The sequence below is a fragment of the Acipenser ruthenus genome, chromosome 19 (genome assembly GCF_902713425.1).
Source record: "Acipenser ruthenus chromosome 19, fAciRut3.2 maternal haplotype, whole genome shotgun sequence".
Lineage (NCBI taxonomy): Eukaryota > Metazoa > Chordata > Actinopteri > Acipenseriformes > Acipenseridae > Acipenser > Acipenser ruthenus.
In genome coordinates, this window is record NC_081207.1 from 26,228,899 (window position 1) to 26,242,261 (window position 13,363).

Here is a 13,363-nt window from a genome sequence, read left to right on the forward strand (position 1 = left end):
TTTTTATTGCAGATTTATGTTGTTTGATTTTATTTATAAGAATCTTTAGGGGTGCCAATAATTCTGACACCTATCTTTTTGAGAAAAAAATTGTATTACTTGTCAATAAAAAACTTTTTCGCAGAGCAATTGTATTAGAATAAAATAATATAGTTTTCCCATATATATATATATATATATATATATATATATATATATATATATATATATATATATATATTAACCTTTTTGCCAACTAAATGAAAATGTGTAATAAAATAAAACGTAAAGTTCTCCCATTTCAATGATACAATCTTAATTTAAAACTGACACTCTACTTAAAACTGAGGATCTGATGTTTGCCAAATATTTTTAGATGACCTGTTTTATTAGTGTATAAATAACTAAAAAATAACAAAAACAAACAACATTGGTTGACATGTTCATAATCTAGATGTAAACAGTAATTAAAGATGCGTCCCTTAAATTAAAGTGAGATCCAATATTTGAAAACGTTTTTTAAAACAATGGTGTTCTTTCCCTTGTGGTAACCATTAAAGTTTCCCTGTAATCTGTGTGGTTGCTGTTCATGACTCGGTCACTAAAACGAAATAAATAAAATGTAAGAATGTCAAAATACCTGTCATGTCACACCATGCATAACTGGAACCAAACGTGATAAAGCTATACCAAGGTCAGGCTTCTACAGAAAAAGAACATTTTTCAAATTGTATAAAAGTACCGTCCTACTGTCACCGGGTAAGATAAAAAGGGTAAGGTTGTTTTTTTTTTAACATACCATTCATTATTATGAATATATTTGATGGTTGTTTGCCCTGTTGGAAGTAAGATTGAATGAGCTACTTTGTGATGAACAAATGTTTAAATAAATAAACAAACAAATACGGTATCTTATTTTTTTCATATGACTAATCCAACTAATAAAATAAATTATCTCCAGGACACAAGCTACAAACTCCTGCTGAAGAGTAGTGTAATCTTACAGGCCTATGGTAACCTAAATCAATAAACACATCAATTTTTTGTAAAGATTGTTCTCCCTGGAACAGAAAAAAACCGAGAGGAAGTAGATTGGAGGTTTTTTTTTCTGCTCTCCTGATGGTATCCTGTTGGGATACAATCCACAGAGAGGCTGAATGCAACAATGCATTTATTTTAAGAACAATAATTAAAAGAAAATCACAACTTTAGGTGCTACTCTAAAATGATGTAAACCATAATAGTCAGCTGACAGATCATAATACCTCTTTATTGACATCAATACAGACAATACAAATACAGTAAAAGGTGTCCAGTATGTGAGCGGGTTTAAGAGTTTGGCCAATTGTTTTTAGAGCAATTAAATAAACATTTACGTTAAGATGAATACAATTTAGGTTTGGATTAATTAAATTGACTCAAAGTACAGTTTATTCCATTTATTATGTATATTTTATACATTGTCCAGGGTTCATTATTATTATTATTATTAAGATACGCGTGGCATTAGGCGGCAGGAGTGCAGGGTAAGCCATATGAGCTTGGTTCAAATCCCACTCACTGCAAGTCAGCAGTCTTGGCTGGGTACCCACAGGGAACATTGGGCTTTGCGTTGCCGTAGGGTTAAGGAGGAACAAGAGTCAAGGGATAGTTTGACTCCTTGCACTCGAGAGACCACGGATTCAGTTGCTTGGTAGCATCCATTACTTGGGTTTGACAAGTGAAAAGAGAAGCCTGACAACGGGAACAGTTATCCTGTGATCTTTAGTTTGCCTCATAGTAAGCAGATTGCAGTGGTGGAAAACATTGAAATTGGGAATTTCAAATTAGATTGGAAAGGGCTACTATTTCTATAACAAATATATACAATGGTAAGCCACCTTTGTTATATTTAATGTTAACAAGGGGTCTTGCTGTGTAATGTCACGACATGACAATAAACAGTATTCTTAGGAGTCATTGCTGCCCAGATCCTGAATTAGTATAGTCACTATAATCTAATATGTACAGAACAAGCCGGTGTGACCAGTAAGGATCCTTTATCAAACACTTCCAGCCCTGTTAGTCATTTCCTTTACGCAGTCTCTTCCTTCCTCAACACAAACTGAGATTGTATTGTAGCCACAACTAATCTGATGTTCACATCCTGTGTCTGGGATAGATGGGGGGAATGGGCTGAAAAAATGAATATAGCAATCATACTATACAAAATGAAACCTCTCTACTCAACTTCATCAGAAGGCACAAAGCACACAAGCCTACCTCCCTTGAAATTGGCTTTCCACTCCAACAGACACACCCTGAAGAATCTGCAGAAGCAGAGCGTGATACATGCCCTTTCCAATCCAAAGCTGAGCCAAAACTGGCTGATTTTGGGAGGTTTAGATTTTTTAGCAATAAGGTAATAGAGAGTGGTTTCTTAAGGGACTGTCAAGAGCTTGTGACCAATACACACAAGTATTTGCAAATGTGAAAAGATCTCTGGAAAGATATGATGAAGGCTGAAACAGGAAAAGATGAGAGGGGTGGTGGAGAAGAACAAGATGTTAAAGACATGATTTTAAGGATTGTCTTTCACAATTGCTAAAACCTACTACTATAGAAACCGGGCATAGCTTCCTTTAACTCTAATAATCCCACTGGTCTTCCTCTTTTCTCCCTCTTTAACATCACTAAATACACATTTGGTTGAATATGGCCTGCAGGTAGGGTTCCAAGTTGTTTTCATCAAAACAGACCCCACATGTTTTGTGTCATTTTAGGTGGCATTGGATCTTTAGATCCCATATAACACACTACAACCTCCCTGCCACCAGTTTAATCAGCTTCCTTTCTTTAGCCCCTCAGTCACATGAAGCCAGCTGTGCCTGAATCTAGGGGATTTCCTTGGCAGGAAACACATTGCAGCTAAGGATCCCAGTGAAGGAGTCTGTTACTTCAATCTGAGGAAGGTGTAAAACACCACTTCAAATGCTGATGCAAGTGTAAAGTTTTAAAATGACTCATTGCCCACCATACTGACTAATTAAATTTAAATAAGTGCAGAATGTGTCATTAATAGAAGTTTACTTCAGCTGAATTCTGAATTTGATTAATAGTCATTATTTAATAGTCTTAAAAACAGAATCGTTAGACCTCAGTGCATCATTTATTGAGGACTGGTTTTGCTGTCAGGTATTCACTCTTATGCATAAAATGCAAAATCCTATGATTATCCAGGCTCAGCCAACTCAATTCACTGTATAAATTACAGTGATGCGTTACATTTTGGTTATAGCACCCATAACTTTAAACTTTCCTACAATGTAATATAATACTTTTAGACACACATTTTGACTTACGTTTATTATATATTAGATGATAGGTTTTATGGGATATTTATGAAATGGTCCCTATAAAATGGTCTTTTTAAAAGCTCAGTAAATTTGTGAATTTCAGTTAAAGTAACTTATGTCGTGTGAATTTCAGTTAACGTTCTGGAACTAAAACCAAAAATTGTGTTAAATGCTTAATTACTTTCAAATTAACAACATAACTTACAGGTGCAAAACACTCAGGGATAAACTTCTTCCACTTTCAGAAGGACTGTGCTCACTAATACTGCAGGCAGATAGTGATTTTAAAATTCTTTTGGAACGGTCATCCGGTCACCCAATTCATTTGACAAATTTGACAATTCATTTCAATAGAAAGGAAACACTTGTGCTTGACAGCAGCTGCTGTTTTTAAAAGGGAGGTAGAATAGTTGGGGCCAAATGCATTTTCCATTAGAAAAATACTTTCTTTCTAAGCCTGTCATTATCAGAGAAACCCGAAGACGAATATCTGGAAAATTATTGCACTGTAAAGTATAATATAGGGAGGGCTTTATTGTCTTATCAGTTGTAAACGTGTATGTGAGTGCACTGTGCTGAACTGATATCATTAGATTTCTTTGCATAAGCCATGGCTAAAGTAGATGATTGTGGTATGAAACTAAAATATTAACAAAAAAGCTACTAGAGCTCATAAAGAGAGACATTCTTCTTGAGAGTTCTATTGACACATTCTATTAAAAGTAAGAAGACAATAGCTGGCCATAAAATGCTTAAGATCACTTTTACAGTAAGAGGCGCCCTACACAGAACGTATTAACTTGTATAATACAGGTCCTTTGCCCTGTATTATATAAGTTATCAAGTTATTATTTGCTGGAGGGCAAATGTTCATGAAAAACATTTTGAAGTCATGTTTTCAATTGTATTTCTCCCCACTTTAGAATGTGAAACGATGTTCCCTCACCACAGCAACAACCCACAACAGCTCAGAAGAAAGGAAGGTCAGACGGAGTCTTCCAAAATAAAATAAATAAACTTACTCTCAATGGTCACAATTTTTTTTTTTTTGGTCTTTAAAGATGTGGAGTAACTGTTCTGAAACCTGGTCTCAGTATAATTAATATATTCAGATTATTTGAATGCTGGAAATTGAAATAACAAAAAATAAAAGCTTTCCAGCAAAATCTCCAAATTGAATCTTGTCAAAATGGTTTTCACTGAAAATTGCGGGTGTTTTCTTTGCATAAAATAGAAGCTTCTCCTCACAATATGCACTTAGCATGGTTTGATTCTGCAGCATACATTTTTTTTAGTGGTTCCTTTGGGTGTTTCCCTTGTGTTTCTCTCAGCTTCCAAAGAAATAGATATTGACATACTGATGCTTCTGTTTAAAGCTCATAGATATTCTTCACACTATGTGTAGAAGCAAAAATAGTTTTCTTTGTATAGACACATTATTTTGAATCATATCAGCTGTAAATACAAGCTTTGTGTACCTCCCTTAAAATTCAAACATTTCACGACAGGAGGGATATTATATTAATTTTGGCATTTGGTACACAAATCTGTGCTTTGAAGAACACATCTTGTAACTTGACATGTTTTTGAGATCTCCCTTGAACTCCAAAAAAAAAAAAAAAAAACAACAGCCAAAAATCCAAACATAAATCGCAATACCAAAACAGAGCAAAACTAGAGGGTAACTGAGTATTATTCAGAAGAAGGAAACGAGAAATGCAGACCAGAGCCTTTCAGAGTACACTGCAGTTCATTGACCCATGATAAGCGCATGATATATATATATATTAGCTCAGAGCCAGCTGCCCAACGTTTCGATATGTTATATATATATATATATATATATATATATATATATATATATATATATATATATATATATATATATATATGATGAAATCAAATATGTTGGAGAGACTGGAACTACTTTATATAAAATAATTCAGAACCACCTTTCATTAATTAGAAATAAAAAAATGAATGAACCAATAGTACAGCACTTCACCAGTCAAGGACATGACATAAATGATGTAAAGTTTGTAGTATTAGAACAGCTAAAATTAGACAATGCGACATATAGAAGAATAAAAGAAAGTAAATGGATAAATAGACTGAACACGATTATGCCAGCGGGACTCAACAGAAAAGAATGAAATAATTAACTTCAATAAATATTTAACATTTAAATAAATAAACAAAATTCATTCAAAAGTTGTGCATGCTGATGCGCTGGGGAGGCCAAATCAAGACTGATCCTCAGAGCCAGCATTGCATGATATAATAAAAATATAAGTTTATATAAAGTAATGTAATTAGAATTAATACAGATTCAAAGATAGAAGTAAAAATGATGTTACAATATATAGAACACCATTACATCATGTAAGAATAAATCATGAATTTGAATGTAAACAATAACAAGTAGTTGTCATGCCGTCAAAAACCTATAAATACCTCCAATGTTTTGATTCAAACACAGGCTCCCTTGAAAGATATGTACAACATATTGAAACGTTGGGCAGCTGGCTCTTTCAGCAAAAAAAAATAAATATATATATATATATATATATATATATATATATATATATATATATATACAGTATATATAATGTATTTTTATGTTAATTTATCAATATCATTGCCAGGATTATAACTGTAAAATATGTAAAGTATAAATACTTCAATAATCCATGAAATGTGCCCTGATATTAAATCAGTTTATAAATGCTGTTGTCTACAGCACTCCAAGAACCCTAATATATAATATTTTTTATATGGAGATGGGAAGCAGGTCTGACTGGCTTGACTTCATTTTAATACCCTCTTAAGAAGGTTTATTTCTCCTTCATTTTCTTTTATGGAAATAATATTAAAAATAAGTGAATGTGAATTGGGAGATTACATTTTGGTATCTCTTTATCTTTCTCCATCAACTGATTGTTTTAGGATTGACCCCTGCTTAACACTTTCAACCAAATTTACTGTATCTGCCTGTATTTTTTTAGATTGAGTGTTGCTTCTAATCCAATTGAAGTGATCAGATTAAACGACTGTATAAATCATGCGAGTGACGTTTAAGTGCTTTTCTGTTTCATCAGATTCACTCTATGGAATTACAACCATAAAACCCCTCTGTTTCGAGGACATCTAACCAACGCATCCTACCAAGATTATGGGTTTTTACAAATTCATGCCCCAAACAATTGTGTTGATACTATGGTCAAGTTTTGTATGGGTGTGACAGAAAAGCTGATGGTCAATCAGGGCAAAAGAAGAAGCAAATTAAAATGAACAGAGTTAGTCTGGTATTTTAACACACTACACTTTTATCAGCCTGCCCAGGAGCTTTCTGCAGCCTTTCTATACACCTGCCAGTGTAGGTGGACCTCAGTTAACTACATTGACTTGCCAACAGGGGGAACCAAGGATGCAACTTTTGTTTGGGTAAAAGGAGTTTTAACCATATACCTGCCAATCCATCACCAACAGTATGCACTGTATGATTTGCAATGACAATCTCAACATGCATTTCACAAGCAGGAACTGAGGAGGTTAGCCTATTTTCTGGAATGGTCGCTTTAAAAAATAGAAGGACTTTTGACTTTGATAGAAGCAAGCTCATTTGCATTCATATTAACGTGTGTTACATTTTATTGGGTATCTATTGTGTTTTTAAGTAACTAAAGGTACTGTAGGTTTGCATGTTTTACGTTTAGTTTCTGAATGCTTTCGGTGTAGCTTCCCTAGTTGTAAGCAATTCTAAGCAGTTTCAGCAATGTGTACTGTATTTGCTCATCATATTCATGTCCTGCAACAGAAGGTTTTTACAGCCACCTAGTGGTACAGTAATAATGAGATTTTGCATAGTAGAAATACACTAATTTAAGAGGACATCAATGCCATCTTGTGTTTTTTTTTAGTCATTACAATATGCAGCTGTCAGACAAAGTGTTTTTAGTACTCAAAAGGTACTTATTGATCTTTAATGCAAGGTTAAAATATTTCATTTTTGCTTAATTGTTTACACACATACTTTCAATAAAATGTTTTTTTTACTATAAAAATACTTAAGACTAAGAAATGGGATGTGCATGCATTATTACACTGATAAATCAAATTAAGAATGGCTTTAAATTGATTGTAGCATTTTATACCCAACTCATAAAATCCCACTTAGAAAAACAAAGCAGATTTATCCGTTCTAAAGGAATCGTTGTGTATGGCGGCCATTACAGGACACCCTTCGTGCTTTTCAGTCTAGGGCCTTTCCTAAACAAAGAATCACAAAAAAAAAAAAGTGCTGAATACATTTCCAAAGTGTTGCTCGTCACCTCCTTCTTTACAGTCCCGTTGCCAAGGGTGACGGTACAAAACATTATCTTCAGTGCTCAATGAATAGATGGGCCCAGTTTTTTTTTTCCTGTGTCTCTTTATCTTTAGGGAATGTTTATTGTTATTCAGGTTATTGTGATAATAAAGCACTGCATCTTTTAATTATATTTTACAAAATCAACCTCCGAAAAACAACCTACCAAAAATGGCCTTGGAAGTGAATAGTGTTTGACAGCTGACTGGATTTCCTGTGTTGTTTTGAGTTATATATCTTGTTAAAAATTGTAGTTGCTTTTTTTCTCTGTTTTTCTTTCCCCCGTGTCTATATAGTTCAGTAATACTTCATGGGTACTTTTGCACAACAAAAATATTTACATGATTACATCTCTTTTATTTCTGAAGCCCATTTTAGTCATTCAGGTGTAACCAAATGGTTTGCTCAACAATTGTATCCTGTTCAGTTTGTGCCTACATTTAACCTTTAAATCTACCATTTCAATGTCAGACAAAGCACACCGAATATATCCTTAGACGTTTTAATTTACTGACAAATACAATTTTACAGTCTTCCACAAGACTTGAACCTTTTAAAAAGTTCACAATTTCCCTATAACAGACCACTCAAGTGTTCAATTGTTGAGTGTATTGAATTGAATGCGCCAGTTTAGGAGACACACAATTACGATGTATCAAACTCCACCGAATTCTTTATATTGCTTTGCAATTTTATCTTCCTAAATACATAACTTGAGGCTTTTAGCCTGAAGATGTTCCCTACAATTTGAGGCAATGATAGACAAGCCAGGAGTTTTCATTAAAAAGTGCTATCAACATGAGTGTTTATTCTACTTGAAAGCAATTTAGTGCAAGTGGCTGTCAATTACATATATCCATTTTAGTAAACAATTCTGTTGAGGATTTACTTTTTTAAAACATCTCTAATGTAGCAGAACGAAATTAATTGAGGGGGACAGGAAACTCTGTGGCATCTATTAATCTAAGCAGCAATATATTTGAACATAGTCACCCTAAAACCTGTTTGATTTATTACAAAACTCCTTCTAAGTTTATCTCAATAAAGCTGGAATGCAACACAATTTAAGAAAAAATCTACCTGGTTGCAAATGAAAAGATTCTATGCATACAGTAATGGTGGGTGGTTATCCATCGTATTTGTAATAACATTACCACAACAATATTGACTTAGAAACTGGGTGAGTGAAGGTTTTAATGGCATCAAAGCAAACTATCCCCAATTAACTACCTGAACATTCTCGTGGGACCCCTCATCTCCACCCACACATACCTCCACATAAGTGGAGACACAATTAAATATAGAATAATATAATTGCATGTTAACAGGTTTTGGCCTCTCTTCCCTTTGGGTATGCTTAATTCAGAGAAATACATTTAGTTTCTGCTGCTGTCTAATAAGCCTAATAAAAGCTAGAAAAAAGGTGTCTGGGAAAAGGTCTATGATTTAAACCAGTACTTCATTAACCATATCTTAATTACAACTGATGCCAATCTTCCCAAACAAGAATCCCTTTAAATTAAATTAAATAACATGTCTGGTTACTAAGGTAATAGTTACTAAGGAAACATTTCATATTGTATGTACTTGTTGTGAATACCAGTCCTACCTACTCCTTCCTAACCTGACTATGCCACAGCTAAACCACATTCTTAAACCATGTCCCCGACCTATTCTTCCACTTCCTTTTAGCTTCCAGCAAACCATTAACTTCATTAATGAACAACCAATGCTCCCTAAAGGCTTGGCCACCTGGGCGACGTTTGTTGACAGCAACAAGAGGAACACATTTTTTGCCTGCGTGTTGTCTTGCGTTTTGCGGTGGTCACACGAGAGGCAAGCATTCGGTCGATAAAGCTGGCAGCTCACAGGCAAAACATAATGCAAACAATCATAATGCTCGTTTTTGTCACAAGATGTAAGCATGCTGAGAAAGAAGGCTGCTGCTGCTGCTTTAGCAGCAATGTTAGATGAGGAAGAGGAGGAGAGTGGAAAAAAGAAAGTTTTGAGTTATGAGACGTGAAAAATATTATTGTATCACTTGTTTTTAAACTCACACAAAAAACAAACCTTATGACAGTTTTATTCTAAAATGTGCTGTTACAAAAACCATTAAAACCTTTTCAATTTTTATTTCGTGAACAAAAAAAAATGTTTTTTTGTCTTTTGTTTTCATTTATTGTAAAAAGAAACAAAGATAACACAAAGTACCTTCACTTCCAAATCATGTGTCCATATCGCCATTTTATTATCATGTGACATTACTATCAGATATGATTGGCTGGTATTGAAAATACCAGCGTCCTAAAGTGGGAGACACAATGTTGCCTGTGTGACCAGGCCTTAATGATATCCTCCAAAATCACCATGAGGAAGACCAAAACAAAAGTCTTATAGTTGTATAGAAGAGTACACCACGGGGTCTAGGTAACACTATAAATTGTGTCTCTAATTTATCTGTATTTACATAGTAGTTACTTAGTAAATACATGTGTACTTACACATAATTAAAATGTTATTATGCATAGTTACAATGTACTTAATATGTAAATCTTTTTGCACAATATAACCCTATCCCTAACCCTAGCCCTAAATAGTCCAGGCGCACTACTAATAGTGTCTATAAAAAAAACAAAAACAAAAAAAACAATAAGTAAGCTTAGCAAGTGGCAACTGATATCAAATCCTTTACTGCTGGAAAATTGAAGTAAGGAAAAGCTGCAATGAAGCTGCTTAGTCCAGTCACAGAGTAATACAACTATAAAACACAAAACCAATAAGTGCTCAGCTAGAAGACGTCAATTCCTTTTGAAAAGCTCAAGATCAGTGTCTCGTTTCAAAGGTAAAAACATAGAATTCTCAAGAGGGTCTGTGTTTGTGGACTGTGTATGTGTCAAAATGAAAAATGACGACTAAAGAAATTTTAGGTGGTCCAGTTTTTTATTACATGTTTTGCCATTGAAGTGTCAAGTTGAACAAAAGGTAGGAACATAGCGCAGACTCAGCTGTTGACATTAAGCTGTGTCAGATGTGCTTGTGTGGTCTATAATAATCCATCAATGGATAATACAATACAGATAGGAACATAGGCCTCACACAATACAGATGTACCATGTGGCACATACCATTATTTTACCACAGTGGTTAGAAGACAAAGACTGTTGAAAAGCTAAAGAAGAGACACTTTGAGGTAGTCAGCAATTGTAGATGTGATTTTCAAAACTTCGATACGTGGATTTTGAGTACATTTGTACACTTTTATGAGATTGAAATGTACAAATCTGTACAAAATGTAAATATGCAGGCATTCCCTTCTCTAGCATCAACCTAGAAAATGAAAGGACATGCTGGTTAAAAAACATGATCCCTCCACCTTGTGCCTCTATAAAAGGTTTCTTTCTTCCAGAACAAATCTCAAGAGTTCTCAATATCCATTTTAGAGCATGCTCTATCACAACTTTATTCAATTTAAGGTTTAAACAATACATACATCCACACTTTACTCATTTTTGTTTATCTTATGTTTCTGTATGGTTGTAAAGTGCCCTTACTCCCGTGAAACCTAAAGCATTATTTTTGAATGTAATTTATGAATGAGATACGTGTATATATTTTTCAAGTTACTGTTACTAACTTCAGCTAATGCTTACGGGAAGGGTGCTTTTAAAGTTCCTAGTTTTCATTATCGTTATTGGTAAAGCACTTTGAGATAATATATCCTAGGCACTTAAAAACTGAACACATAAAATGAAATGGTATCATATTGAGGAAAATGGAAGCTTAATGGCACTGGGTTTCCTCTCAGCACTAAGTTGACCAGGCATTATGATTACGTCCATGTAGACATTGCTTTCTAGTATTACCCTGTAATGTTCCCTGACTCTTTTTGATTGAGTGAATAAAATGATGGCACACAGCCATTGTGACTGTAGGTAAGCATGTGACAAAATGTAGTTGACCTGCAGAATTTGGCAGAGGGTTTTCAAAGGCTAAGACATATAATTGTAATAACACAGTAATTACACATATGGCTGTGTAGCAACTGTGCAACTATGCAGCACATCATTTCACTTTTAGGAAGTTGCTAATGTCTTTTGTAATAAAGCTTATTTAGTGGTGTATTTATAAAATAAGTAACCACATGTGCAATTACAGCATCATTTACAATACGAGAACATAATTTGAAGTTTAATATCTAATGTTTTTTCGTTTTATTTTTGTAAAATAATTAAGTCGTTTTATAAGCGCAATAACACACTTGAAGGCGTGAGTTGATACAACATGCCTCAGGTGCGTTGTGAGGCACGAGGCACAGCCAAGTGTTTTTGTTTACCTATATATATATATATATATATATATATATATATATATATATATATATGTATATATATGTATATGTATCCTGTTAGGAAGAAAGTAATGTAACCAAGCCTCAGCAAGCTGAGACACAGCATATACGTATTTATTCATTTATTTGGGCTCCTCTTTACAAACCCATTTCAAATAAATACATATATTATATATACAGTACAAACAAATGTGACTACAGTCTTCAGTCCCTCATGACGACACTCGCGTCTGAACAGTTAGTGAAAATCTGCACAAACTTTCCAACAAAGAAGGTTCTGCTTTGATTTCGATATACAGCCCTGTGGGAGATTTCTAAAATTCATGATGTTGATGCATTCTCTACTGATGGCAGGCAGTGCTTTTTCTTGGGCTGCTGCCACTTTTCATGGGTCTCTTTTGTTAAGATATTTATTTATTTATTAAAATGATTTCTCTTGACTTTGAAGAAAATCCTTTGGAAGAGACAGGTGCTAGGTCAGATGCATATTCACAAAGGCTGTTTTTGATGGATTCTGATATTTAAATTTGGTTTTACAGTGCAATGGTGTTTAGATTTGTAGAGAATAGATAAGAGCTAATTCTATTCTAAAATTAAAAATGAGATGTAGTTCATATCTAGATGAACAAAGACTATTGTTTTAAACATTATGAATGATGTAGATTCCAAAACAAGATCCAGAAAAAAAACCAAACTTGTGTAGCAGCATAAAATATAAAAATATTTCTCTCAGCACTTGTTGTTTACTTGCTAATATGTTATAAACAAAATTGCTACATTTACCAGATTTTTTTTTAAATGTGTTATTCAGCCCTTTTTTTAACTCGTGAAAACCTGTGAAACCAGCAGTTTGTGTGGTAACCTAAGCAACACCATAATGAAAATGTATTTTTTAGCAATCTAGAGAACGTAAACAGCACTATCTAGTGTAGTGTTGCAGTTAATTCCAGTTCACGTTTCAGATGCAGCTTACCCATGAACAAGGAGCCAATCAGATAGTGGGTGTGAAGCGGAGACCAGCTAGGTATGCTCTGTTTACTATGGAGTTAAAACAATACATTTAAACTTCTACAAAGTGTTTGTGTGTTCTTGCACTCCTCCATCACAGCTACATCATATCTCGAAACGTAATAAACAATTACCTTAATATCAAAATATCAAAGAGCATGAGTCGTTAGATGTTTTTTTTTTTTAAACAGAGTGATGATAGATGCCATTGATAATGAATCAACCAGGGCCCTTATTATTTGTGTTATCAACATTGAGACATTTTCCTGAGGATTGACGTGCTAAACCAAAGCTCAGCTGATGCTGTGAGCCAATACATCTGCTTCA